Here is a 24,534-nt window from a genome sequence, read left to right on the forward strand (position 1 = left end):
TGCAGCTTCGCGGGGGAACAGTGGCTGGCCGTAATGAGGGCGTGGGCGGAGCTTCACTGCAGACTGAATTTGTATCCGACTATAGTAGCGTTTTTTGAATTAGCTCTGGAAGAATTATAGAGAAATATATCTTTGGGGAACATTCATAGTTCTTTTGGATCACTCGTTTATGCTCTAGGAAGTGAAGCGCCACAAGCGTGTCGACACGTATTGTTATTTGGGAAGTTACGTAATGATGCGCGGCTGCCACTCCCGTACAACATCGTAGGGCGCAGGACGCTGCGATTCTAGACGTACTGCGCCCACCGCAGGAGGTAAGAAAAACACCTTCATAAACATAGCAGAGAAGTGGCTACGTTAGGCGGCTCCAATGATAACTGTAGAAGCATCATTCACAACACACGGAACTGTTCTCCACTTTCTTTTTCTTTTCTCCTTCTTTTTTAAATAAAGAGATAATGATCCAGAAATATTTTCATAAACGACGGTTAAAATTGTTAATTTTCGCCTTCCTTCCTGTTTCCCTGTTGCCTTGGCTGTCTCCCGTAGTAGATCGCCTCATTTTTCAACTCTTTGCGTCTCTTGTTTCCAGTTGGCAATTTTGCACGAAAAGAGCTCTACTATTAGGGAAAAAACCAGTCGAGTTAACGCGTGAGAGTCATATTGTTTATGAGTTTAAGGGTTATTGCAGGGTTTGAGCTACTTTTGCCACTTCCAACATTCAGACGGTGGAATTTAGTGCCTAAAGTAGGTTCAGCCACCGGACTGACTTGGTTAGCGGGAAAGCGAACCTCTCCATGACAAGGGGCATACTTTCCGTTTGACGTTGGCCCATAAACAGGTTTACCAGCGGCCAATCGCTGCAGCTCGGGCGTCTGTACGTGTCTACTGAAAAACCCAATGAATCATTTTTATTGCCTTATATCCTTTCAGTGCGTCGGCGCGTGTGTCCGACTAGGTCTGCGTTGAAGGACACAATACAACATGGAATGCAACAGTAATGCATCCAAAGCACGCTCAGCTTTTCTCTGTGCAGTTGACTCGGTGCGGAGAGCAACACCTGCCATCATCGTTTCGGCCGCTTCGCACAAGCATCGCACTCCCTGCCTAAAACGTGTTGACGATCCACGTTCGTTCCTTGTTTTCAAAAAGACGGGCGGAACACGTGACTTTCAGCCAGGCCACGTGCTTATACTTTATTTGTTGTAATTTGTTCCTCGTTTTTTTTTTTTCGCCGCCTTCTTAATACCGACGCTCGGAAATCCGCCTCCTCAGCGGTGCAGGTGCGCATGTACAGAAGAACGCGTGACGCCAGCAAAGGGACCGCACGCATACATGGCGCACACCAAACGAACACCAAACGGTGAGATGCAGTATTAAGTGATGACGTTAAATTTTAGCAAGAGTGGTTGCTGAAAACGCTTCCTCAAAGCTCCTCTCGGGGCTATGGAAATTCTTATGCGCACTCCCGATTTAACCTTGTTTGAGCCAGCACTGACGCTTCCATAGCCTCCGGTGCGACGCGTAATGAAGAAACTGCTGTCTAAGAAACAGGCAGAGACGAGATTTGCAGCACGATTCCAGCCACAACAAATAAACAGAGCACACAAACCTCACGCATAAATGCCATATTAAAGCAGTCGCAAATGCAGTGCGACAACCTTCCGCTAGGCTGCTGCCGTTCAATAGAGCGGCCAGCACAGAATAACGGCGTCAATTTTTGGCATCCGCCGAAGGCAGGAGTGGGACACAGCGTGGTGCGGTCACTCGCGTCGTCTGCTAGCGCTCACTGCGTCGGCGTACGCGATTTCCCGAAGTAGCTCACTGAACCCTGCTACCACTGCTGGTAAAAGTGCATCTTGTGTCATGCTCACGAAGTAAGTTTACCGGCTGTACCAGTCGAACGAACGAGTTGTCGGACCACCACACGGTGGCATACCGACAGTGCTCCAAATGTTCTTATCAAACTTCTGCGCGCAAAGACAAGACGTCGAACGAAGAAGGGACACACAACATGCGTCCCTTCTTCGTTGGACGTCCTGTCTATGAGCGCGCAAAAGTTTTATAAGAACCATGTACAACAAACTCGCGAAAAACGTAACGCTTTTGAAGTCCGAATGCTGTCCACCGCAGTGGTGCCGTCTATCGACAGTATCTACACAGGTGTAGAAATGTATAGTTTCTCTCATTTTTCTACAATCCTAAGTTTTCAATTCCTCACACGAGCCACCTGCACATATGAGGCTCGGATATATATCATACAACGAAAGAAAAATGTTAAAGATCGAAACGTTTCCACACCGCTCTTACGCTAAATATGGCACTCCCGGAGTCTGGCCACGACAATGCGGTGTAGAATGTTTTTCTCGGAAGCCAGCCCTACGAGGTAATATTTAAAAACATTTCAGTCAGGCCTACTTTTACATTAGTAATCAGCTAAAATATTAAAGATAAACGCTCGTGGCGATTTAAATGGCGCATAAAAATTAGGCAACAATGCACAGCAAGCAGTTGCAGAAGTCAGCAAACACTGTAAAATCATAAACTGTTGTTACATAATAACTACAAATTACTAGCACGAAATGTTATTTGTAGAAAAAGAGCACACTTAAAATGGAGAATAAAAGCGTTTTCATTTTGATGTTTGTAAAAGTCTGGCAACAAATCATATTTTGTGAAAGTCCGGCCACGTTAGCTGAACTCCACTTCCGACGTAAAATCTTTCCGCCACAGATAACACCGACATACTATTTTTATGTAATTACATCTTGTGTTTTGTTAAAAAATTAAATGTCTGACACTTATTGTCGCCAAATGGCCGGTTTTATTTTTGTCGCAAAATATGGGCAACTCTGAAAACACGACATAAAATTTAGGCAACATAAAAAACTGCTTCCGCTGAATGTTGTTCAAATTGATGCTTTTAAATTGCGTAAACTTCTGGTTGGTTGACAAAAAAAAACAGACCAGCTTAATTTTCGGTAAAAATAAAAAGTTGTAGCTACCGAATTCGCAGCTTTTTACATTCCTCAGAGATCCGAGATCGTCGTTACGGAACTTGACACGCTTTCGTTCGCTGTTCGTTTTGTACTCTAAATTAACATTGACGCGGTTTGTGTTCCTACGTGCCTTAAGGGTAACACTAGATCATTTGTGTTAACAAGCGAGGTAGAGAAACAATTACGCAGAACAACAGAAAGAGAAAAGCAATCTGTTAGGCGTTTCGAGGCCGTACCAACTCTGAGCTTGTATGCTGTAGGAAAACAGCGTTTTGCCTTCTGTTTGTATTATTGCTATTATTAAAGTTGCGCACGAGCACTTGTATACCACCCCTCGCGTTAAAATAGGGCCGTACACAAGAGAGACAGTTTCCTCCATTTCGCAGCATTTCCAGCCAGCCAGTAACGCCGGCTTTGTCGTCTGCTAGCCTAGGCAGGAAAAACTTCGTTGAAGCCATTCGATGTTGATATGTATTGGTTTCATCGTGAAATATTTACGCCACAGCGACGGACCTGAAACTAAGCCCGTAATACAGTAGCTTTACAGCGAATTCACCGCTGCACTAGAGCTTTAGGTGCCTGCTCCTAAACTGAAACTTGCAGCCACTATCCTAGCGTACACCGCAAGATGTGTTAAATTTTCAGAACCACGCGAAACTATCGAAACGAAAACCTAGTAGGTAAATAGTTTAGAGGAGGTTCCCAACAAGTTTCATTCTAGTACTTGTACGGAAACTAAACTATGCCAGTGACAGTAGTTGCAAGCGCGGTTGCAACATTTCAAAGAAAGACCATCGATACGTACTTCTTGTGGAAAATTTTCTGGTGTAAAGGACATGGTCATGCTCTGCAGTGAAGGCTAAATGCGGAGGTGGTTCAAAGAATGCTATGTGCCCGGATTTAAAAAAAAAAAAAAAAAAAAAAAAACTTAAGTAGAAGCAAAACTTTCTATGCCAAATTTTCGTAATCAGATGTCAAGAAGCGGCATAGGTTGCAGTGCACTGTCGTTTATTTTTCGCTTCCCTATCCTTCGTGTTCTTCAAGCGCAAATAATGAGTTAACATCATCAAGAACATTAATGTTTTCTCTTGTTGTTTAATGAAACGTCGTAGTCTTATCTGTTAAAAAAAAATCTTAGCTATGATGTGCACTATGGATTTCACTTGTTTTTTCTTTTTTTTCCTTGAAATGGCCAATGTGTTGTTGATTTTGCGAGTTTTCTTTGATGTTCAGAAACAAATAAATTTCATCGTCCCAGTATAAAGTTTATTACACGAAAATCTACAGTGCTCTAGCGAAAAGCGTTGACAGCAATCGTTTTCATGTAGAGTTGAACACGACAGGGAAGAGTCCGGGAAAGTTCGTGCTGCACTGTACAAGGTAGCCAAGGTCTGAAAGTGAGGCACGCTCCCATCTCCGCGAAGCAGATCAAGGGATGCCAGGGTTGGTTCGGTGACTGAGCGGAAAGGCGTAGAGACGGCTCCAGCAGTTTAATCAACGAATTCCCCGATATGTGCAATGCGCACCATGGTTAACTGGAACACAGGTGAAATTTTTCCCGTTGCAGCACATCGCTATTGATTAGTGGCACTCGCACCTTTGTACACACCTGTAAAGTGAGAGCCACCCATGAGTGTGTTCCATTTAAAAGTGAACAGCACTGAACAAGAAGCAGGTACAACCAATGACTACGGCCCGGGGCTGGTAGTAGATATTTGCAAGTGAAAGCTCCCCTGAGAGTCTGCAGCGACTTATAGGTTTGTTCAAACAAATAAAGGTGGGGGGAGTAAGGCGAGCCATAGGTCCACCTTGCCATAGGTCACATACGCGGCCCGACAGAGGCAGCTGCCACTGGCAAGCTGCGCGTTCTCTAGGTACGTTGCTACTACATTTTATCTAACAATGGCCCCAATCTGTGCAGTAGCAGCTAGTGAAATTCTTTAAGAATTTGGAAAGCGGAAAATAAATAGCAGCAAGGTACATACATATACGGTGTGTCCCAGCTAATTTTAGCCAGAGTTTAAATATATGCAAGTGCCACGTATAGCTGGACAGAACATTCTTTGCCGTCGCTTCGAGATACTCAGAGTATCTTTTTCATTCCGCCGAATTAGATAATTAGTCGTAATAGATAATTAACTTTCGTAAATATTATAATTACATGAAAAGTGTCAATGATAAAATTGTATACCGACATGAAAAACTCCCGATACAAGTTTCTCTTCCTTGATATGTGCTACATAAAAGTGTTGTTCGGAGCGTGAAAGAAGCCCGCGAATACACGCAAAGTGCGTCGAGCGACCAGTCGCGCGGTAATTTTGCCTGTAATCGCGGGCTCGTTTGAATAAATAATTATGGCTAATTATGTCATTAGGCGGTACGAAAAAATTGTTTCAGTATCTCCAAGTGACGGCAAGGAAGATTACCTTTGTTCTGCCCAGAACCTGGCATTTGCATATTTTTACACTCTGGATAAAGTTAGCTGGGTCACCATGTATACAGGTTGTCCCACATTATTTGAGCCAAAGCTTTAAAACTGGATGCTACACCGGACGTGAGTTGAATCGAATGCATAATGTTGGCGCTGGCCTAGAGTTACTCAGGCTTTTTTTTATTGTGCCCTTAACTAATGGATTAGTTATGTTTAATTATTCAACTTTTTAAAATTTTGCCTGCACACCGCAAGTGTCATACGCAAAGTTGTAGAGCACCTTGAGAAACTTCTCAATAAATTGTTTGGAACACGATATATCTCACGTGGTCTTGCGCATTCCAAAGATAGCCCGCGAAATATCAAAAATAGCACGTGACAGTTACTGTGCTGCTCTCAAGCGTGGGATGGATGAACAAGGTCGGCTGCAGCGAGACTGGCCCGCGACAGGGCGTTATGTCTGGGGTTGTTATCTGGGCATGCAGCTTTTATCGCATGACTGCGGGAATGCGTGCTGCTGGCCGAGCGTTGCCGAAGCGATAAAGCATCTAAGGAGACGAAAAAGGACAAGAACATAGCTTCATTTTTTACACTTGAAATGGGCAAGAGCTGGCAGCCTGCCGACGGAGTGTAATGGGGTTTGGGGGGGGAGGCGGCGTTAGGGCCGGAATGATTTTCCAGCAATAATGCGTGTTCGACGAGGTCACCATCTGCTGCAATGCACATTTGACATCTCATATGCACATTTTCCGAGGCGTTCTTGATCATAATATCCAGGATGGAGTTGCAGACTTGACTCATTCATTCTTTAAGTTCTCTGACGTTGTGGTTGGTGTCCGGTATACTTGATCCTTGACGTAGCCCCAGAGAAAGAAATCGAGGGGAGTTAAATCTGGCGACCGTGCCGGCAAAGAAATGGGCCAATGCCGTCCAATCCACTGCTGTGGGAATACTTCATGCAGCCATTTGCAAGCTTTGCTGCTGCCGTACGCGCGATCAACATCACCATCATGATCATCATCATCATCATCAGCAGCAGCAGCAGCAGCAGCAGCTGCAGCAACAGCAGCCTGTGTTATGTCCACTGGAGGACGAAGGCCTCTCCCTGCGATCTCCAGTTACCCCTGTCCAGCGCCAACCGATTTCAACTACCACCCGGGAATTTCTTAATTTCATCGCTCTACCTAGCCTTCTCTCGCCCTCGAATGCGTTTCCCTTCCCTTGGTACCCATTCTCTAAACCTTATGATCCAACGGTTATCTAACCGGCGCATTACATGACCTGCCCAGCTCCATTTTTTTCTCTTGATTTCAATTAGGATATCGTCTATACCCGTATACACCCTGATACAAGCCGCTCTCTTTCTGTGTCTTAAAGTTATGCCTAGGAATCTTCGTTGAATCGCTCTTTGCGCGGTCCTCAACTTGTTCTCAAGCTTCTTTGTCAGTTTCCAATGCTATGCGCCATATGTAAGCACCGCCAAAATGCACTGGTTCTATACTTTCCATTTCAATGATAACGGTAAATTCCAGTCAGGAGCTCACGGTGTCTGCCGTATGCGATCCAACCCATTTTTATTCCTCTATGAATTTCCATATCATGGTCAGGGTTCCCTGTTATTAATCGATCTAGGTAAACGTACTCCTTCACAAACTATAGAGGACGACTGGCGATCCTGAACTCTTGTTCCTTCGGCCGGCTATTTAACATTATGTTTGTCTTCTGCATATTAAGCTTCAACCCCACTCTTACAGTCTCTCTGTTAACGTCCTCAATCATTTGTTGTAACTCGTCTGCATTGTTGCTGAATAGAACAATGTCATCGGAAACCGAAGGTTGCCGAGATATCTGCCGTCTACCTTTACTCATAGGCCTTCCCCATTGAATACTTCTTCCAAGCACGCAGAGAATAGCATTGGAGAAATTGTGTCTCCCTGTTTCACCCCTTTCTTTATAGGTATCTTCCTGCTTTTCTTGTGTAGGGCTAAGGTAGCTGTAGAAGCTCTGTAGATATTTTCCAAGGTATTTACGTAAGCGTTCTGTACTCCCTGATAACGTAATGCCGCTATGACTGTTGGTATCTCTACTGAATCAAATGCCTTTTCGTAATTTATTAAAGCCATATAGAGACGCTCATTATACTCTGGGGATTTCTTGATAGCTTGATTAATGGCATGGATGTGATCCATTGTAGAGTATCCCTTCCTGAGGCCAGCTTGTTCCCTTGGTTGACTAGAGTCCGGGGTTGCCTTTATTCTATTGGAAATTATTTTGGTAAATATTTTATATAACACTGGGAGTAAGCTAATGGGCCTAAATTTTTCTATTCCTTGACGTCTCCCTTTTTGTGGATCAGTATAATCTTTGCATTCTTCCAATTTTCTGGGACCCTTGCAGTCGATAGACACTTCGTATGAAGAGCCGCCTGTTTTCCAAGCATTATGTCTCCTCCATCTTTGATTAAATCGACTGTTATTCCATCTGCTCCTGCCGCTCTTCCTCGTTTCATGTCTTGCAAGGCCCTTCTGAGCTCATCGCTAGTTATAGTAGGAGTTTCTGTATCCTGTTCATTACTGTTTCTAATTGAAATATCCTGACTACTCCCGGTACTGTACAGGTCAGTCTAGAATTTTCCCGCTGCTTTTACTATATCTTTGAGATGGCTTATGATATTACTCTGCTTATCTTTCAGTGCATACATCTTGGTTTGTCCTATGCCAAGTTTCTTTCTCACTGATTTTAAGCTGCGTCCATTTTTGAAGGATTCTTCAGTCTTTCTCACGTTGTAGTTTCGAATATCACTTATTTTCGCCTTGTTGATCACTTTTGACAGTCCCGCGAATTCAATTTTATCTCTTGAGTTGGACACTTTCATTTTTTGTCGTTTCTTTATTAGGTCCTTTGCTACTTGGGAGAGCTTGCCTACTGGTTGCCTTGGTGCCTTACCTCCCACTTCGACTGCTGCCTCTGAAGCCAACCAAGTTACGGTTTCATTCATTCGCTCTATGTCATCACCATGTCTCTGTTCAAAGGCTGCAGATTTGTTTGCAAGTACCAGCCTGAATTTATCACCTTTTACCCTTACTGCATCTAGGTTGACCTATTTCTTCTTGACCAAATTTGCTCTTTCTCTCTTCAAACTGAGGTGAATCCTAGCCGTCACTAACCTATGATCACTGCACTTTACCCTACCTATCACTTCTACATCCTGCACTATGCTGGGGTCAGCAGAAAGTATGAAGTCAATTTCATTTCTTGTTTCACCATTAGGGCTTCTAGTCCTCCCCTTTCAGTTGCTACGCTTCCTGAAAAAGGTGTTCATTATTCGAAGCTTATTCCTTTCTGCACCATCATGCTGATATCAAATAACCTTGATCCTAACCAATGGAACTTCGCAAAGAAAATCCTTAAGTGCGCCATCATGGGTGTCGTTGACGTATTTTTCGCCTGTAAGCGTGTTATCAAAAAACACCGCGCAATCATAGTGCCACCGTGAATTCCACACCACACATTAACTGACCACTGATATTGGTGATGTGTCTTCAGAACCCAGTGAGGGTTTTCGTCGCTCCAATAGTGAGCGTTGTGGATGTTCACTTGGGCATTACGTGAGAATCTAGCTTCATCTGTCCACAGTAATTTGTTGACAAAGCCTGGGTCCCCTTAAGTCTTGATTGTAATCCAGTTTGCAAAGTCCGTTCGATTTTGGAAATCGAGGGGCTCCAACATATGGTGCAGCTGCGCCTACGTGGTACGTATGAAGTTGATTCTTCTTAAGTACTCTCCTCATCCTAGACGGTGATACTTCAGCTTCAACACCCACACTACGAACACTTGCATGTGGGTCTGAAGAAAACTTTGACAGAATATCTGTCTCCACGTCCTCACCCCGGATGCAAAATTTATGCCGTTTCTTCGTAAACGCCCCAGTCTGTCTCAGTGTTTCGCATGCGCGCACAATCGTCATTGAGCTCGAACGCGTGCCTTGATGCCAGCGTTGAAGTAGCTCAACTGCGCACCTTCTATGTCCACTTGACGCACCTAGAGCCAAAACCATATCCGCTCTTTTCTCATTGGAGTAAGCCATATCTGCTGCTCAACTTTGGTCCTACCCAAAAAGCGTTGCTGTGGAGAACACGCAGGGATACGGCCGTATTGCATATATTGCAGTTCGCTGGGATTGGTTTAAACGAGGTACATAACTTATTATCCACATCCGGTAAACTGGAACAGCCTGCGGGCCCACTCTGTCAGGAACTGACGCGCCGGTCACGGTCCACAAGTGTGAAGCCAGACGCGGTCACCCGATACTGCGACCACGAAGCGATGCGCACGTGCAGTGTTTGAGATCAAAAAAGAGCGTCTGGTAAACATTAAGTGTGAGAAGGGGAGCAGACTGGGCCAGTGCGAAAAGAGTCATCGTCTGAAGAAGATGCGTGATCATCCTTGAATATAGCCAATGTTTTCTTTTTTTTTACTATTACTTAGTTTTGTCCCCGCGTGAATTATCCGCGGTTATTTCAGCCTTGAGATTTAAAGTTGTAGCATCATCGTTGAGTTCGAAAACTACTACAAGGTCATTTGTGTACAAAGGCAAAATTGTAGTAGTCGTTATCGCCCTTCATCCTTCCCACGCGCTTCGTCTTATTTCAAGCAGAATCAAAATGCTGCTTTCGTCGTCTTATTTTTCGTGGCCTTACACGCATTCTCGCTTCAGCAACGCTCGGCCAGCAGCATGTATTTCCGCCGTCCTGCGATAAGAGCCGTATGTCCAGATACCTACACAAGGCACAACGCCCTGTCGCGAGCCAGTCTCGCTGCAGCCGACCTCGTTTATGCATCGCACGCTTGAGAGCAGCACAATACCAGCGAGCAAGCGCCCCGTCAGCTGGTATTTTTTCATATTTCGCGTGCTTTCTTTGGAACGCGGAAAAAAGGACAACGTGAAATATATCGAGTGGGAACGAATTTATAGAGAGGTTTCTCAAGGGCAACGCCTCTCGCACGATAGCGAACACGGCTCTCGCTGAACGGGACAGTTATTGTACAGTAATGAAAAACGCCATTTGCAATGGCGGTGTTCAAAAATTTAGAAATAAAACAGCTAGTCAAGCTTTGTTCGAAGGTTGGTCTGAAATCGACTGCGTGCTTCTGTGTAAATGAAAGCTCCACCCAGCGGGAATAATTGTTCGTAATAATTCGCACATACGCTGTCAAAAGACCGATGGATAAATGCAACCTACAGCGGAAATAACAAAGTTGCACTTGATAGTAGTAGAACTCAATTATCAGAATAACATGCTCTCATGAGCACCCACAGTTACTTGAGACTTCGTTTAAACAGCCTTGACGTTGGATGGGAAAACTAGGCAACCCGACAGAAGCTTCTATGCCTTCACTGCTGCTGTCATTTGAAAAGTTATGTTGCCCAGTCGACGAAAGCGCAGTCATTCCGTCGTTTGATTGAGGAACTGCTAGAGACACTGGAGGCTGATTTCGACGATACCTCCGGTCGAAGTTAATTTCTTCCAGGCTTCCCAATCTACTGAAAATTGTAAAGTTTGGCCATTTCAGTCGTCATTTCATACGGTGCATGACACTGTTAGCGGAAGAATTCCAACGGAATTGGTCAACGACTTGAAAAATTGCCGATCAAGCTGATTGATTTCTGTGGACCCGGTAAGGAAATATTTAAAATATCTGGGGTTTCACTTTATCTTATGATTATTGAAAACAAAGATTATACGAAAGGTTTGGGAATCTCTCCCAATTCTAACGCGCTTTTTCTCAGTATTCAAACACGTTTTTATGACAGTTTGGAACGTATAGTTTCTGATAAAAATGGTGTTCCACATATATATGCAATAACATATACGTTTCCAGAAAGCATATACAAATAAGCCGAAATTTGCGATCCGGTCCTTGGCCGTACTTTGCACAGAGACATATCCATGAAAAAAAAAAATATGCTACATAGCGTATACCATATACGACGCTTGTTTGGTAAAGCATTCTGAAAGGTTTATCGAATCAAAGTTCGCTTAAACCAAGAAAAAAGAATTGAAGGTGGCCCTCTCACAATATTCACTATTGTGCAGTGTTGCCACACGAGCGTGAGCACATAACCAGCGAAAATATTGCTGAAGTACGAGCGAGTATCCGCTAGTGCTCCTGACCCATGTTAACGACGCATGTCCAGTGGAGGTGAGGGCTTGTATAATTCTTGCCCCGTCACCGGCACGTTCGAGCGCAGCGCGTACATTATAGAGGCCGAGGTGGGCCGACTCTCAACCGCAAGAACGCCAGCGTGCATTGAGAAGTGACAACACAGAACAATAAACACGGAGCATGATGAGAGCGAGGTACTATCGAGGTTACCTAGGGGGCAAGGTTCTTGGCGCATTCTTGACGTAGAGTTTCCCTATACGTCTAGAAAGACAAGATGAAACAAACAAATTAAAAATTACTTTACAGAAGTGAAAAAAATATTTTGCTTAGACTGGGTGCCAAGGCTACCATCCTGGCCTAGAAATAGCCGGCTTGGCGCCTCGGCAGAATTCGCGGTCGTGTGCCTGAAATTCGTTTCAGGCGCTTCAAAGGATTGTTTCACTTATCATCATCATCCTCAGCCTCGTTACGCCCATTGCAGAGCAAAGGCCTCTCCCACACTTCTCCAACAACCCCGGTCATGTACTAATTGTGGCCATGTCGTCCCTGCAAACTTCTTAATCTCATCCGCCCACCTAACTTTCTGCCGCCCCCTGCTACGCTTCCCTGCCCTTGGAATCCAGTACGTAACCCTTAATGACCATCGGTTATCTTCCTTCCTCATTACATGTCCTGCCCATGCCCATTTCTTTTGCTTTATTTCAACTAAGATGTCATTAACTCGCGCTTGTTCCCTCACCCAATCTGCTCTTTTCTTATCCCTTAACGTTACACCCATCATTCTTCTTTCCATAGCTCGTTGCGTCGTCCTCAATTTGAGTAGAACCCTTTTCGTAAGCCTCCAGATTTCTGCCCCGTAGGTGAGTACTGAAAAGACAGAGCTATTATACACTTTTCTCTTGAGGGATAATGGCAACCTGCTGTTCATGATCTGTGAATGCGTGCCAAACGCACCCCAGCCCATTCTTATTCTTCTGATTATTTCCGTCTCATGATCCGAATCCGCCGTCATATACCTGCCCTAAGTAGATGTATTCCCTTACCACTTCCAATGCCTCGCTACCTATTGTAAATTGCTGTTCTCTTCCGAGACTGTTAAACATTACTTAAGTTATCTGCAGATTAATTTTTAGACCCACTCTTCTGCTTTGCATTTTGCACTTATTTTCCACTTTGCACTTATAAGAGAAACTAACTGCAGTTCTTAAATGAAGACGTGAGTTCGTATCCACACCGGTGGCCAGTAGTTTCTTCCTCCCCTTCCATTTATTTATCATTTGTTTAATTCGATTAGGAAGTGTAGTTAATTTCCCATATACTGTCTTTTTGTATTTAAATTTTTATTGAAGGGCCCCAACATGGTCACTCCGCCCCTCCCTTCCGCTCTCGTGCGCCCGCATGCGGACGCCCAAAAGGCGGATGGTGTCGCAAAATTCGGTGCACGCTCAATCCGCACGAGCGGATCACACGCGCACTACTATTGGGCGACGCGGCCTGTTGACAGCTGGCAACCATTCGGCGGAGCAAAGGTGAAAAAGAGAATGGAGGAATGGGCAGAACGTGAAGAGATCTTGGGAGAACTGCAGAATGGATTTAGAAGGAACAGAAGGCTAGATGATAATTTATTTGTTATAACACAGTGCATAGAGATAGCGACAGCCAGGCAGAAACCGCTATGGATAGCTCTTTTAGACATTAGAGGAGCCTATGATAATGTAAACCGAGAAAAGTTATGGAGCCAGTTGAGGGAATATGGTATAGATAGAAAGATGATTGAGTTCCTACAACAAGTTTATACAGATAATGAGGTAGAGATAACATGGGAGGAGAAACTACAAAGCCAGCTAAAATAAGAAGAGGTCTCAGGCAGGGCTGTCCATTGTCGCCTCTGCTTTTTATGATTTACATGAGCCAAATGGAAAAGAGACTAGAACAGAGCACAATAGGAACTGACATAAGCTATATGCTGGAAGGGCAGAAGGTCCCAGTTAAAAAAAACAATTGGACCCAATTGGAAAATTTCCACTTGTTTCCAATTGGTTCCATTTGTGTATTAGTACACAATTGGGCCACTTGGAACAATTGGGCCAATTGGTTGCATACCATTTGGTTCAAATGGTGCAGTCGGCATAGAACCAATTGGTTGTTGCCAATTGGGTCACATGGTGCAGTTGGCATAGAACCAATTGGGCTAATTGGCATGGAACCAAATGGTCCAAATGGAGCCGCTCGACGGGTCAAATGGTTTTGACTGTGCACAGCCTGCGCTGTGTGAATCTGGCAAACTAGCACAGCAATAAGGAACCACAACGTTACATGTTGCTCGGCAAGTTGGTTAATACATATTGTGATCTAATATGATGCAAAACAATATGAACAGCACAAAAAGCGAATCTCTTCATTAATGCTCTTTCCAATGCTTTTCTTGCTTCACATCATATCACACAACAAGGAGCCACTACTTCCTTAAGATAATAACTACATGTGACAATGAGGCAACAAGTGAAAAGTAGGATTTAAAGCTTTATTACGAAGGAAAATGCAATGCTGGATACTGTTCATGGCACCTTTCCGGTCTAGTCGCGCCACAACCTGCAGAAATGGATAAAAAAAGACAGCATTGTGTATGGACTCCTGAAAAACCTGTTGCCCTCAAAAGCTGGCAAGACAGGCAAGCTGAAATTGGATAAAAAGACACCTCAACTTTAATATTCAGCAATCCAACCAGGTTTAAGAGAGTCACAATTTGCTGTTTATGTAGCTAAGGTTCAAGCAGCAAATGGAAGAAAATTGTTCTATAATCAGTATAGCTTTTCGCTGTTCTGTCAATGTCAGCAATGTTCTCCCCCACGTACGTTTCACCAGTGCTGTCACGACGCTCTCGGGGAAACCTTGCTTTTAAAAAAACACTCATGCAACACACTTGAAACCTTTTTGTCCAAATTAGTTCAGTGCATCATGCATATTTGCTACATTACACAAAAGCGTATACATATATGCGTGCAATCATTTAACTCAGACGAGTGTGAGTGACCCGTGCACTCGTGTAGTGCAGTAGTGCAATATAATTACAAGAGCTTTGGAAACGCGGAAACTTACCTCCGATCTGCAAAATTCTGGCACGGTAGTGGGCACACGTGCCGGCCGCGTCCGTCCACTTGACCATATAAAAAGCCGCCGAAAAGTCGTCGTCAGCTTGAAGTTCTTTATGTCTGTCACGGGCACAATTGCTAAATGTTTGTCGATTTCGTACCGCACGTACGCGTGGGTGATCATAGTGCTGTTAGACGGTCGCTCGAAGCACGCAAGGCGATCAGCACACACGAGCACATGTTGCTAATGTTGATGTCGATTATGCTGTCTCGTTCGGTCGCCAAGGAAAAATGACGCTGAGACAAAATTTAATTCCAAGGAAGAATTATTTCATAGATGTGAAATAAAAAATTTAAACAATATTGCTAAATTACAAATTGTTTTATGCCTAAAAGTTGTTTGAGCCGTGTGTTTAAGAAACACATAAAACAGTGCAAGTTTTTTTTTTTTTTTTACTGTTTAACATGATCAATAGACCGACCACTTTTTTTTTTTGCGGTCGTTCCACATTTACTTGCCCTCCAAATGCCAAATAGTGTCTTCCAATCTCACGAATCCAATCTCGAATCTCACGTCCAAATCTCAAAAGAGAAATTTCAAAAGGGAAAGAGAAATCTGCAAATTTTGTACACAAAAGACAGTAACATTTTCTCACTTAAATTTTGCCCAAATGGTTTTGAAAACTCCATTTGGACCATGTGGCAGTTCAGATTTACCCAAATGGTCCTGCTGGAGACTCCATCTGGCCCAATTGGAAGTGAGGGTTTCCATATGAACCAATTGGCCGTTCTAACTGGCCCAAATGGTCCTGTTGGTGATAACACTTGGCCCAATTGGAAATTGCCGTTTCCAGTTGGACCCATTGATATTTCCAAATGGTTTCAATTGTTTTTTTTGACTGGGGTAGCTCAAGTACTAGCCGGACTGATGTATGCAGATGATATTGTACTGCTTGCTGACACCCGAGTAGGGCTACAGGAACTAATGAACATATGTGGAGAGGAGGGAGAAAAATTGGGACTGCAATTCAGTAGAGAGAAGTCTGGGATAATAGTATACAATGAAGAAAGGGGGGAACCATTGGAAATACAAAGCACTAAGATTGATCATGTTGAAAAATACAAGTATTTGGGCGCATGGCTAAACGAGGGCAAAAAGTACTTGGAAGAACAGGAAAAAATTATGATTGAAAAAGTGAAAAGGAACTCAGCTGTAATGAAGCACAAGGCACTCTGGAACTATAATAAGTACGAGGTGGTTAGGGGCGTATGGAAAGGGGTTATGGTACCTGGCCTCACATTCGGAAATTCAGTACTGTGCATGAAATCGGAAGTTCAGGCATGCATGGAAACGAGACACATGAAGTGTAGGCAGGTTGGCCTTAGGAGCACACGGGAACACCCCTAATGAGGGAGTGCAGGGGAACATGGGATGGACGTCATTCGAAGGTAGAGAGGCAATAAGTAAACTAAAATTTGAACAGAGACTCCCAGCACTGGAGGAAAAAAGGTGGGCAGGAAAAGTGTACAAATATCTGTACATGAAAAGTTTGAACACAAAGTGGACACTCAGAACGAGGAAGCTGAGGAATAGATACCTACAGCCGAGGAAGGGGGTCCAACGTGGTTCTAGTGTGGGAAAGGAGGTGAAGGAGACGGAAAGAAAAATGTGGGAAGAAAAAATGCTCGGAAAGCCAGCGCTATCAATGTATAGGTCACAAAAACAGGAGATTAAGAGAGAGCTCTTATTTGATAACTCGCGGGGCAGCTCACTATTATTCGAAGCTAGCACGGGGGTTTTGAGAACGAAAACATACAGGGCTAAATTTGAAGACGTGGACCTTCGGTGCACAGCTTGCGAAGCCGAAATGGAGACCACTGAGCATATAGTGCTGAGATGCACAGACCTTCGCCCGACCCTGGCAGAGGGAACAGTGGCAGATATGGAAGGGGCATTAGGTTTTCCCGGGGAACGAGGGCAAATAGACGAGAAAAGAGTGGCAGTAACGAAGGGGAGGCTAGAGGTTTGGTGGAGGAAGTCAAGGGATAGATAATACCATAAATCGGGGAGATAATGTTTCCTCTACTGTTTTAGATAGTTATTTTGGGGGAGGAGGGGAGTGAAAACTAGGTTAAGGAAAAGAGGATATAGAGAAAGGAAAAAAAAGAATAATAATAAAAAGGAGGGGGAGCAAAAGGCTAGGTGGCGCACGCCGCCGCACGTTACAAAGGGTATACCCGCCATCCATCCATCCATCCATCCATGTTCAAGGTTGGCAACTACTTTTGACAACAGACATCGCCTCCTTTACGTAAAGGAGGCGCTGCAGCAGACGACACTGGCATATTTTTGCAGATGAGATTTCAAGTTTCCACGTCACGGTGAAAATGCGACTCTAGACTGCTACATTCTCTTCTGCAGCCGCATGTGTTGCATTGGCACCGTCACCCTTCTTCGAAACACTGCACAGTCATCTTATCTGCGCCACCTTTTACATATGTATTGCAATGCCCTCACGTCGCAGCATGCGACGTATTCTCGGACGATTACTTTCAGTGCGCGCGGCCTTGGCTGGTTGAACAAAATCTCTCCAACTATCCAACGTGCTGCGTTCTACGTCACGCGAAAGGGATAGTGTCGCCGGAAGCAATTCGTCCGAAATCCCCGTGTTTGCGGCGCGGTTTCTGTAGTGCTAATGAAAGCTTGCAAGAATACGGAATACAGGCTCATCTGTCGCGGAATACAGCTGTGTAGGTCGCCAAGACACACCTCTTTACCAATGAGCACGCGTGCGAGGCTCCGGGTACAGCCTGCTCATATGCTTGCATTTGCTTGCTCATGCTTTCTTTTCTTTTTTTTTTTTTCACTCTGCCAGTTTAAGAAAGTGTTTAGAGCACTTGGATGCATGAAATGCCTTTTCCTTTTTTTACATATTTAAAGCCACCAAAAATGAGGCATCAAACACGCGTATTACAAATTTAGTACTTGCGGCTTGTAAACTTTCCAAAAAAAACATAACCTCAAATGATGTGCTCAGCGATGAATGAATTAAGTTCTCAGGGTGTGCAAAAAGGTTGTGCATAAGTGGTTAACTTGATGCAGCAAGGAATTCAAAGTTCAGTGAGCGTACAGTTAATTATGACTGGCATAAAAGCAATATGTATGTATAGCGGTGACCTTATGCAGATATATATACTCATGAGATGTTTCCAAGGGGAGTAATTTCAAAGCGAATAATTTCTGTTGGTGTTTGAGAGAAATCAAACAATGGCGTACTTTCTTGCCAGCCTGGGTGACCAATCTGTTGCCACCTTACTACTTAGACACACCTAATTTAGCATTTCAACAATGTACAAAACATTACCAAAGTGCACAAAATTAAGCAGTACCATGGCCATGGTACCCATGGCAGCAAACAAGGATGATCGACTTGAGACTGTTTAATACTGTCAGCATCATACAAGCATTTTGATTGCTCTACATACAAAAAATAAGCTCACAGGATGCACATGATACATGAACTATTGTAAGCTCTACTCAGGTTATTTGACTTAGTTGGGCATGGGCTGCATGTTGTTTATGTATTTATGCAGTGACAACCTAGCTATCTGATGCACAGCGCCATATTTTAGCAAAACAAAAAATACATAGCATAGCATAAACAGCTGGCCAGTACCTGTATTTTATTTGAAAGCAAACCGAGATTATCAAATGACTTGACTTAGTGAGTTCAGTGGCCTCTTGTGGTGTGAAAAGGTTGATGTAGTTAGTGGTTTTGTGTTTGTCTTTCTTCATTAGTAGCTGTTTTAACATGCACATGACAATGAAATGAAGGCTCATATGGCGGAAGACAGGGCCACACAATAAGATGAGAAAAAACTCATTGCCATGTTTTTTTACTTACATAATAAACCAGTTTCTTAGGTTCAGTTTTGTGAATAATGCACAAGGTGTTCTGCATAAAACTGAAAGATTCTTCTGCTCCATTATTTATTCACTATTCGTGTAGCCAAATGAATGATACTCCCATTAGCACTGCGAAAGCACAGAAATTTGCAGTCAAGAGTCCGTAGTAGATCAGCCTCTGTGCCAAATGTAAAATTGTTCCAGAAGAAAATACGCATATTGGTGAATTCGGTATGCATTCACATCTACTATTCAAATCCAGACATCACAAGTAATCTTTCATTTCTTGGCGCACTGCTCACCATTGTACAGACCGTTTCAGCTTTGTGTATGTGCAGTAATATAACTTGGTAAATCAAAGCTGTGGTTATTCAGTGCAGTGAAAGCAACTTTGCGTGTGGGTTAGATAACATAATGCTCCTACATATAGGTCAGCTTAGTATTAACCGTTGCTTTGTTTGCTAGTCGATCACTGTTACGCCTGGACTATACAGTGTCACTGGACAATGCTGTATTCCTGCAGGCACGCTAGAACGGTTTGGCTATGCAGAAACCACCATTTACATCACACTTAAATTAAGGTGTTGTATATTTCCTGTCATAATCTGCTTATAAGCATAACTGCTAAGCATTCAAAACAGCATTTGAAATGTAAGGGTGGATGCTCAGCTTTGCAGGTGAGACATTTTACATTTGTAGTGCAAGGACACATGGATGGACAGGAAGGATACCACACCCATCCTCTTATTGTGACCTCGCAGTCAGAATGCAAGCAGTTTTCTGTGGTTTTCAGCTATAAACATGTGAAGCAATCTGTAATTTCAAAACTGTATTAAGTAAACTGAGACACCATGAAAAGCAACATAACACTAAGGTGTACATATTTTTTTGTTACATCAGCTTGTTGTGGTGCAGGTCAAATATGTATGCGCGCTATTTTTAGCTGGAAACAGCATGCATTTCACAGTTAGAGCTCAGAACGTTCAATGGAAAAGATTTTAATGCGTCATGCAGACATACACATGGTACCTTGTCCAATGCTTTGCACACAGATAGCTATTTCTGGCACAACTTGTGTAGCACATTCATAGTGGAATACTGCATAAAAAATCCGTTTTGCACCTCTTCTTTGATATTTTACCCTCCGACACTGAAGTACATAGTGAAATTTTTCTTTGTGTCAATATTCAAAAGGCAAACAGGTTTTTGGCATTACAGGAGTCAATCTTCCACACAGGGTACTTATTGCATGTTCTGAATGTGCATTCATTGCCGGTGTTATATCTTGTAAGGTGAAACTAGTTTGTTCGACGTAGTTTTACCTGTATATTTTTGAACTTACCCTTAAGTTCTCTGCCCTACTTGCATATACCTCCTTCAGTACTGGTATCTGCTGTGCCTTCATTAGCACAGTAAATGTTGTGGAAGCTCTTAATTCATAAAGTAAGAAGCCTATCCAATGTAAACAAGAAACATGCAGGCGAGGTAATCACGACAAACCAGCTGAGATGGCGGCAGTATTCTGCTTGTTCTTACTTGTGATAGCCCAAGTGTTCCCACTTGTGCTGCCGGATGGTTGTGACCGATATGCTCGCGAAGGTTTGGGTCATTCACACTTTATGGGATGAGTAACTGTTGCAAACGTGCAACATCTTCCTCTGCCTATATCAATGACTTAACTACATGTGGCAGGTTCAGCTGTGTGATTATTGGTGTAGCTGAAGCGACGTATCACACATAGTTTCCGCCCACTACCAGATTGGCGAAAAGCATGCAGGAATTGCTCTTTGAGCTATTGGTTCAGTGGTGGCTTTCCACTAAACTGACTGTTGAAGAGGCAGATTTCACTTCATCGAAAGGCCAAAGTGAAAATGAGCCTAGAACTCGTGACGCAAAATACAGTCACCGTGTATGACTGAAGAACAACACGTGAGAGAACGATGCGTGGAATTCGTGAAAGGAGTGGAATTCATCTCACTAGTACACAAAGAAGTGCAGCTGCATTCAGTATATCACTGCTGGTATACAAAACACAAACCTCTATATGAGTTAATGTTTGGCTGGCATAATCAACAAGATCCCTCTAATAAGCGATGGCAAAAGGTAAATAAAAAGCTGTTGCCTTGAGTACCGCATTGGTCTAAAATATGCACTCTCACATGCAGCGGATACAGTCCATAAATTGGTTTACATACATGTATGAAATGTTGTAAGTGCACCATGTGATAAAATTTAAACAAGATCAGCTGAATACCGCATACACCATGTTTGATGGGGTATAGTCTGTGCAACATGCCTTGATATTAGAAGTTGTGCTGTTTTATTCACACACACATGTACGTAAGTGCAAGGTACACAAACATTTGTGTTTACGTGTTACTGTGTGCATCAAATGAACAGCACAGCTTGTACAACAAGACACAAAGACAAATAATTTTGTCATACCCGTCGAATTCCTATTAGCTACGCAGTGATCTTTTTTTCTCACATGGAGCAACTCAACTCTGTGCTTAAGTTAAGCTGATGTTGCTAATCTAAGCTAGAAGACGTGGGTGTCATTTCCAGATTATGATATAATAAAGAAGTGACCATGTGTATAGGCCTAAAATTCATGGTTTGACAATATCTTATCTGGCTGGGTAGTAAATTTGTGTCAGAAAAGATAAATGCAGCACACTGACAAATCAGTGTGGCTAACATTATATAGGGAGCAGACAAGTTCAAGTGACTCTGCAAGCAGAGTCACTTGAAAATTTTGCCAGCTGTTCGTCCTCATTGGCTGGCTTCGATTGTGTAACTAATGTTGACATAATTCTGAAAATTTGTGTTCAGGATATACTCATGACAGCCAATAGGAACTTTTTACGTTGTAATAGCAGCTGACTTCTCGCAATGCACTGTGGCCATGAACGTGCTAAAGAATGACAAGAGGCGAGGCACCTCTTTCCATGGTCTGGCAGTGCAGCTGAACATGGTTCATTTAATGAGTGTAACCGTGGCCCGTGCAAAATAAAGATCAGTGAGATAGACACTTATAGTGTCCAACATCCTACACCCACGAATTATAGGTAGCAGTAAGCTTAAGATATAGATGAAAGTGTACCGGAAAGACATTTAATGGACATACTTTGCAGGCCCAAGTCAGTTTAATGCACATTTGCTAATGACTGTTAGCAGAATGAAAACGAGCATAGAAAGTGAAGCACTTTTTTTTTTATTGATATGATATATGGAGATGTTGGCACACAATTTAAGGTGCCGGCTACTCCTTATCTCTTGAGTGGTTCTATCATACAACATACAGGGTTGAAGATTACATACCAAATAATTCTTTTACACAAGCACCAGGATTTGTCACGTAACGTTTTCCCAGGAAGACTGACGTCAGAAACACATGCTACATACAATATACAATGTAAATGTCTCCACAGTTATGTGGATAAAAGTCTGAAATATACAAACGATACTATCATCTAATAACGCTGCGTCTAGTCTGCGGGTGGTACATACATCGTGTAACTGCATTATCACATATAGTCACAACAGTACAGTCAACATAACATAATTCACAAACACATGCATATATACGGCGACATTGAAATGAAGGGAACAACAAAAACGTTCATACCGTCCAACAATGCTGTTGTCTTCAAGAAAAGTCTTTAGAGCTTTTAAAGCGCTCTTCTGCAAGGACATTGTTGGCCAAGGACCCAATAGTTTGCCTAAACTGAAAGGCCTGCTGTCTAATTTAATTAGGATTTCTAATGTCTGCTCCCGGCGTGGGAGTTGTCTCTGTTCAAGTTAAGAGACCTCAAGCATACCGGAATCTTGGAAGAACACTAACATAATCCTAATACACAAGAAAGGGGACGCCAAAGATTTGAAAAATTATAGACCGATCAGCTTACTGTCCGTTGCCTTCAAAGTATTTACTAAGGCAATCACAAATAGAATCAGGAACACCTTAGACTTCTGTCAACCAAAGGAACAGGCAGGATTCTGTAAAGGCTACTCAACAATAGATCGTATTCACACTATCAATCAGGTGATCGAGAAATGTGCAGAATATAGCCAACCCTTATATATAGCTTTTATTGATTGTGAGAAAGCGTTTGATTCAGTCGAAACCTAAGCAGTCATGGAGGCGTTACGGAATCAGGGTGTAGACGAGCCGCATGTAAAAATACTGAAAGATATCTATAGCGGTTCCACAGCCACCGTAATCCTCCACAAAGAAAGCAACTAAATCCCAATGAAGAAAGGCGTCATGCAGGGAGGTACAATCTCTCCAATGCTATTCACAGCGTGTTTACAGGAGGTATTCGGAGACCTGGATTGAGAAGAATTGGGGGTAAGAGTTAATGGAGAATACCTTAGTAACTTGTGATTCGCTGATGATATTGCCTTGCTTAGTACCTCAGGGGACCAATTGCAATGCATGCTCACTGACCTGGACTGGCAAAGGAGAAGGGTGGGACTAAACATTTATCTGCAGAAAACTAAAGTAATGTTTAACAGTCTCGGAAGAGAACAGCAGTTTACAATAGGTAGTGAGGCACTGCAAGTGGTAAGGGAATACAGCTACTTAGGGCAGGTGGTGACTGTGGATCCGGATCATGAGACTGAAATATTCAGAAGAATAAGAATGGGCTGGGGTGCGTGTGGCAGGCATTCTCAGATCATGAACAGCAGTTTGCCATTATCCCTCAAGAGAAAAGTGTATAACAGCTTTGTCTTACGAGTACTCACGAACGGGGCAGAAACCTGGAGGCTTACAAAAAGGGTTCTACTTAAACTGAGAACGACGCAATGAGCTATGGAAAGAAGAATAATGGGTGTAATGTTAAGGCATAAGAAAAGAGCAGATTGGGTGAGCGAACAAACCCGAGTTAATGAGGTCTTAGTTGAAATCAAGAAAAAGAAATGGGCATGGGAAGGACATGTAATGAGGAGGCAAGATAACCGATGGTCATTAAGGGTTACGGACTGGATTCCAAGGGAAGGGAAGCGTAGCAGGGGGCGGCAGAAAATTAGGTGGGCGGATGAGATTAAAAAGTTTGCAGGGACGACATGGCCACAATTAGTACATGACCGGGGTGGTTGGAGAAGTATGGGTGAGGCCTTTGCCCTGCAGTGGGCGTAACCAGGCTGCTGCTGCTGATGATGAGAAGAAGACTAGACTCGGATAAAAGTCAAAGGAATGTTTATTCCACTCTGTACCGAGCGCCGCGCTTCCCGTGGCCCTCTCCCCTCTAGCCCAGGTGTCGCACCAGGATTCTTGTGTAATGTGCGTAGGCTGTGCTGCTTGTAGGTTGGCTTTTCTTGGCGATGCTACAGGGTTGATTTAAGTCGACATCTTGGTGTGTAGTGATGTGGGCAATCTAGAAGGAGTTGATATATATCTTCGTCTACAAATCCACAATCACATTCGGGGGTTTCGGCAGGGCCAATTCTGTGTAGGAAATGCTTTGTGTAGGCAGTGCCTAGCCTTAATCGATGAATAAGGTTTTCCATAGTTCTGTCTAATGACAATGAAAATTTGAATTCAATAAATGGATCAATATGGTATAAGTCCGAGCTCTTAGAATTCTGGTCAAACCAAGTGTTTCTACATATTTTGAAAGACGTCCTTATAATGCAGCGTAATTCATTCTTTGATATTGGGAGCGGAACGGTATCATCTTTGAGGCGTGCTTGTCGTGCTGCTTCATCGGCTGCTGTGTTGCCAGGAATGTTGCAATGTCCTGGTATCCACTGGAATGGTATTGCATGTTTCGCTTCGCTTGGCTTTGTGAGGTGTTTAAGTGTTTCGTATATTATACTGTCACTGAATGTTTTCCCTTTTGTGCTGCAGAGTGATGTTAGAGCTGCCTGTGAATCACGGAAAATTACCCATTTTTGCGCATCTCTTACTGACAATATAAATTTTATTGCACA

The 24,534-nt window shown here is 43.3% G+C and overlaps 1 protein-coding gene and 1 long non-coding RNA gene across 3 annotated transcripts in view; both read right to left on the reverse strand.

Moving 5' to 3' along the window:
* The window catches only part of LOC140213731 (uncharacterized), a 550,291-nt gene that overhangs the window by 298,798 nt on the left and 226,959 nt on the right, over window positions 1-24,534 (reverse strand). The window lies entirely within an intron of this gene.
* LOC129380939 (uncharacterized) lies at window positions 14,109-15,589 on the reverse strand. The gene is made up of 2 exons (XR_008609165.1): window positions 14,698-15,589; window positions 14,109-14,190 (listed from the first exon to the last, which is right to left on the reverse strand). It is a non-coding gene; the product is annotated as an uncharacterized lncRNA (long non-coding RNA).

Source organism: Dermacentor andersoni, chromosome 1, assembly GCF_023375885.2.
Source record: "Dermacentor andersoni chromosome 1, qqDerAnde1_hic_scaffold, whole genome shotgun sequence".
Classification (NCBI taxonomy): Eukaryota; Metazoa; Arthropoda; class Arachnida; order Ixodida; family Ixodidae; genus Dermacentor; species Dermacentor andersoni.